Genomic DNA, 5,000 nt, shown 5'->3' with positions numbered 1-5,000 from the left:
GAAAACGAGACGGTAAAGCCTTATTAAAGAGAGCAGTGTTGGAGAAAATACTCTCCTGAAACTACCCATTTCTTTTGAGTGAAGAATCCCGTTCGAAAAAAAATAATCCAATGTAATCCACTCCAAGAAACCTTCATCTGAAGCTGTTTTTAGATTATAATGTGTATAGTATATAAATTAAACTGTTATCAGTTATCTGGCACAAAACATTGAGGATGACAATATTAAACTAGAAACAACATCATTTACATTTGTTCTAGTTTGACTCCCAGATTTTCAGGCTTTTGCTCTTTCTTTTATCTGGTTTGATGAAATTCCCATGAGAGAGCTCCTCTGGTGTGTGTGTGTGTGTGTGTGTGTGCATGTGTATGCGTGCATGAGTGAGTGTGTGTGTGTGTGCGCTTTCAAAAGCAGCGTGTTTTGACCTGTCGGTCCCAAGCGGCGTAAGCATCCCTGTCCATCATTCACTCTGAATCTTTAATTAAACTTGTCAATTATACTTGAATATCCTTGGGGCTGATAAATGAAAACTTTAAAGCTGATTGTATTCCGTAGATGTCAAGTCTGTGTGTGAGAGAAAGCAAAAGAGAAGCCCTTTCGAAACTTCCTGTATCAGCAGGAAGAAGAGATGCTGGCAGATTTCAGAGGTTATTTTATCCCCATGGCACTAATCTCATTTAGTCTTCTGCCGAACTCCACTTTCGTCCTCTGAAAGCACTCCCTCGCTCTATGTTTCACCGAACTCACACACTTTCATGGTCGCTTTTCTTTGCCGCTTGAATTTGTGGTGATGACATCATTAGGAATAGATCTGTGGCAGATGCAGCGCTTCTTCAGAGGTGTTTCTACATTTAACAAATAACATTTTCATAAACATTAACTGGCAAAAATTAAATAAAATTAAATTAAATTAAATTAAATTAAATTAAATTAAATTAAATTAAATTGTTATTACAAAATGTTACTATCAAAATTAAATATAGAAAATAAAACAGAAATATAAAAAATATTTACAAATTAAATATAAATAATGAGATATAAAAATATACAAACAAATTAAGTACAAGTAATACAATTATATGAAATGTAAATAGAATTTAAAAAAAATAATAATAATAATAAAATATATAAAAATGATCAATATAAAAAAATACAAATATACAATATACAACATTTCCTGCGGAAACCTACCAAAACCCCTCAAATTATAAGACATTTGAACAGGTTTAACGTTGTGAATCGGGCTAAAGTAAGGAAACTGGTTATGTACTTGCTCAAAAATAGATTTTGGATCATTTTTAACCAAAAAATTTTACGGACTGCAACTTTAAGGCAAGACTTCAGACTGATGAAAAGAAATAATCCAAGATACACTTTAAAGTGATTACTTTATTGCATTTTATCTGTTTGCATCTGTAGATTCCAATTATGATGTATATGTTTAAAGATTTTCTACAACATTAAATTCATTAAATTAGATAAAAAGATAAATCCAAAACTCTCAACAGAATCAAACAATGTTCAGGTTGTTTCCATTGTTTCAATGTTTCCGTTATGGCCAAAACAAAATTTACAAAACACTTAAATTAAAATGCAAATATATAAATAAAAACAGACTAAAAGAAACTGTTATAGCATCTCAATAATACTGAAATATGTTGTATCCTAAGATATTAGCCGATGTGAGCCTGGTTAATTACAGTTTGTGGGTCACTGTGACCTTAATTAAGCGCAGCAACCTTTATGAGAGCTTTGTGAATCCTGCATTTTATTCTGCATTTTAAATATCTCATAATAATGCTGTGCACTGTTTCAATAAGGGTTTGATACAATGTTTCCAGACCATTTATTGAAATTAAGATGCAAAAACAGATCGTTTGGGACTAAATAAAAGCTCCATGGAGGTAGATATGTGTGTGTGGGAGCTACTTTTATCCTCTTGCTTCTGGAAAGCACAGCAGACGAAGCGTTGAGCAGCAGTTTACCTGAAACAGACGAGTCTTTCGATGGACTCTATAGAGACCAGTCACAGCCTGTGATGCAAATACATCCCGTTCACACGGTAACCAGCTGTAGCCATGGATACCGCTGGAGGATGCTGGGGTGGCCTGTTTATGAACACGGCATCAAAATTATTATTAAAATATAATCATTATAATAATTGATAAGAATTTATCTTATTTGTCTCAGCACATTTGTGGACTTGATATCAATGATATGTCAATGTATGCAATATTTCTTATTTAGGTAAATATTTTGATTATTATTATTATTATACTATGACTTAAATATTAGATTTATTTTACATTTTACATACAAATATTACAGTAGTAACTTTTCTTATTTTGTAAAAAAAAACTATATATATATATATATATATATTATCAATATAATTATTATAATTATTATTATTAATATTTTTATCAACATTATTTCTGCTACTACTACTACTAATTCTACAATGAATCACTAGAGTAGATATATTTCTTATTTTTTTAAACATTTTAATATTATTTTCATATATTTTCTTAATAATATTTACATAAAAATATTAATAATAGTTATTTATTTTTGTTATTGATGTTGTTATTGTTTTTGTTATTATTATTATTACAAAAAAAATGCCAACCCTCAGAAATTATTAATATATATTTTTTTATATACTTTTATTATTTTACAGTGAAATAACTAATTGTAATATGTCTTATTTTATTTAATACAATTATCAATGTTATTATTATTGTTATATTTATACTGATATATATAATCACATTTTCAGTCAGCTTCTGTGTGTGTGTGTGTCTGTGTGTGTGTGTGTGTGTGTGTGTGTGTATGTGTGTGTGTGCTGAATATGATCCATGGGCAGAGCCTGATTAAAAATCAGCACACACTTGCAGAGGTCAGCGTATGTGTGTGTGTGTGTGTGTGTGTGTGGTTTGTAGGTGAGCCGTCACAGTCGATGGAACAGCTTCATTGAGATGTGCACATGAACAGGGGAAGATAGTTGTTTGTCATTCAGTATGAAGGATGAGAACTACAGAATCAGTGAGTTTCTACTGCACGAGGAAAGCAGGGAGAGTTTACTCATCCTCAGGATTCACTTCAGTAATAACTACATTTGAAGAATCTTTTCTGTGCTTTTATGTAGCTCAAACAGCACTATCTGATAATCCAATGCATGTAAGTCGCTTTGGATAAAAGCATTTCAAAGTAAGTGTATAACAAGTGTTAATGGTAGGCTCATCTGTTATTCTATTCTTCATCAATGCTGAACGTTCTGCTGAACGTCTTTAGTGTTGCACAACAATATTGAAAGAAGCCCTCTTTGATTGATCAGACTAGGATAAGCTTGACATAACTAGAAAACATTAGAAATTACCATAGCATTTTTATATCTTATTCATTCATATGACTCTTCCAGGTCTGGAAAAGTCTTTTTTTACCACAACAAAAACAAAAAAATAAAATAGATAAAAAAATAAATGTATAATAAATAATAATATTTAATATATTATAATAAATATAAATATATTTTAGTCTTTTTTTTTTTATTTGTGTTTTTATAATTTGTCAGTATTACTATTTTATATAGTTTTCCTTAAAATTTGTATTTTTTTTTTTAGATATATATTTTTTTTATGGTTTTAGTTAAAAACCTTAATAATAACAACCTTATATCCGGGTTTTCTAAGACCAAAAAAGAGTAGCTTTTTTAATGTTTTAAATCATGTTTTAGATTTTGTTAAAACAGGCTTTTCTTCTATATGTTGTCTTAGAGTTACACAAATGTGTTTTAGTTTTCAGTGACACATCAGCCAATCAGAAAAGATGATGTGTAAGATATATTTATGAGGAGCAGCATTTTGGACCAATGAGATGAGGCTGTGGGCGGAGCTACTCAAGATGACACTGAATAAATAGAACACATGTGATTTGTTGAGAGCAAATTCAGTGTGTGAGTTGGTAATTGTAATTCAGCAGGAGTGTGTGTGTGTGTGTGTGTGTGTGTGTGTGTGTGTGTGTGTGTGTGTGTGTGTGTAGGTCAGTGAAGATCTCAGCACTGTTGCTCTGTATTCTAGAAACCTTTGATCTTCCTGTTCCTCTCTCACCGTGTCTCATATACACTCGCTGGCAGGTTTTTCTGATTCTACTAACTTTAATGCATTTGATGCAAAAAAAATATAAAAAAATAAATGTAAATAAATGCTTACAACTTAAACATTGTCAAATAAATATATATATTTAATAGTTTATTTATGAAAACATTTTTTTTAAATGTAGTAGAATAATTATTTAATGAATCAAAAAAATATATTAATAATTATATAAATTTTACCTTTCACCTTTTACATATGCCTTGTATCTTGTAACACAATAAATGGAATTATATAAAATGCATGTGTTTTTTAGTGCTGCCCTGAATAAGCTATTTATATTTATAACAGATGTTTACATATAGTCAAAATATGATCTGAATTTATAGAATAATAGAGCTAATATAATATACTTTTCAAAATGAGAAAATAAATAGCCATTTTTAAGTTTCAAAATGTTTTAATGCATTAACGCATGTTTTAACGCATGTAGTTACATTTAAGAAAATAATTACATTTAATAAATAATTTAATGGATTAAAATAAATCATTTAAAATGCAACATTTAACATAGCAGATGTTTACACATAATCCACAAGTCAAAATAATATCTGAAATGATAAAAATTATAATATATTAAACATTTTAAATTAAACATCTGATTATATGAATTGGTATTAGTTATGCATAAATGCATTAACCATAAACTAGTCCGTTAGAAAAAATGATACAAATAATATACAAAATATATAATATAAAGCATTTTAAATGAAATATTTGTTTATAATATAATATAATATAATATAATATAATATAATATAATATGTATTGATATTTTTTATGCATAAATAAATTAACCATGAACTAGTCAGTTTAAAAAAAGTATTTAAAAAAATATAATATACA

General features: G+C 28.7%; 1 protein-coding gene across 1 annotated transcript in view; it reads left to right on the top strand.

Annotated features, from left to right (window-relative positions):
- LOC127934512 (potassium/sodium hyperpolarization-activated cyclic nucleotide-gated channel 3-like) overlaps window positions 1–5,000 on the top strand; it is a 52,881-nt gene that overhangs the window by 40,240 nt on the left and 7,641 nt on the right. The gene's annotated exons all lie outside the window — the stretch shown is intronic.

Source organism: Carassius gibelio, chromosome A18 (assembly GCF_023724105.1).
Source record: "Carassius gibelio isolate Cgi1373 ecotype wild population from Czech Republic chromosome A18, carGib1.2-hapl.c, whole genome shotgun sequence".
NCBI classification, from domain to species: domain Eukaryota; kingdom Metazoa; phylum Chordata; class Actinopteri; order Cypriniformes; family Cyprinidae; genus Carassius; species Carassius gibelio.
This window is presented reverse-complemented; position numbering and strand designations above follow the sequence as displayed.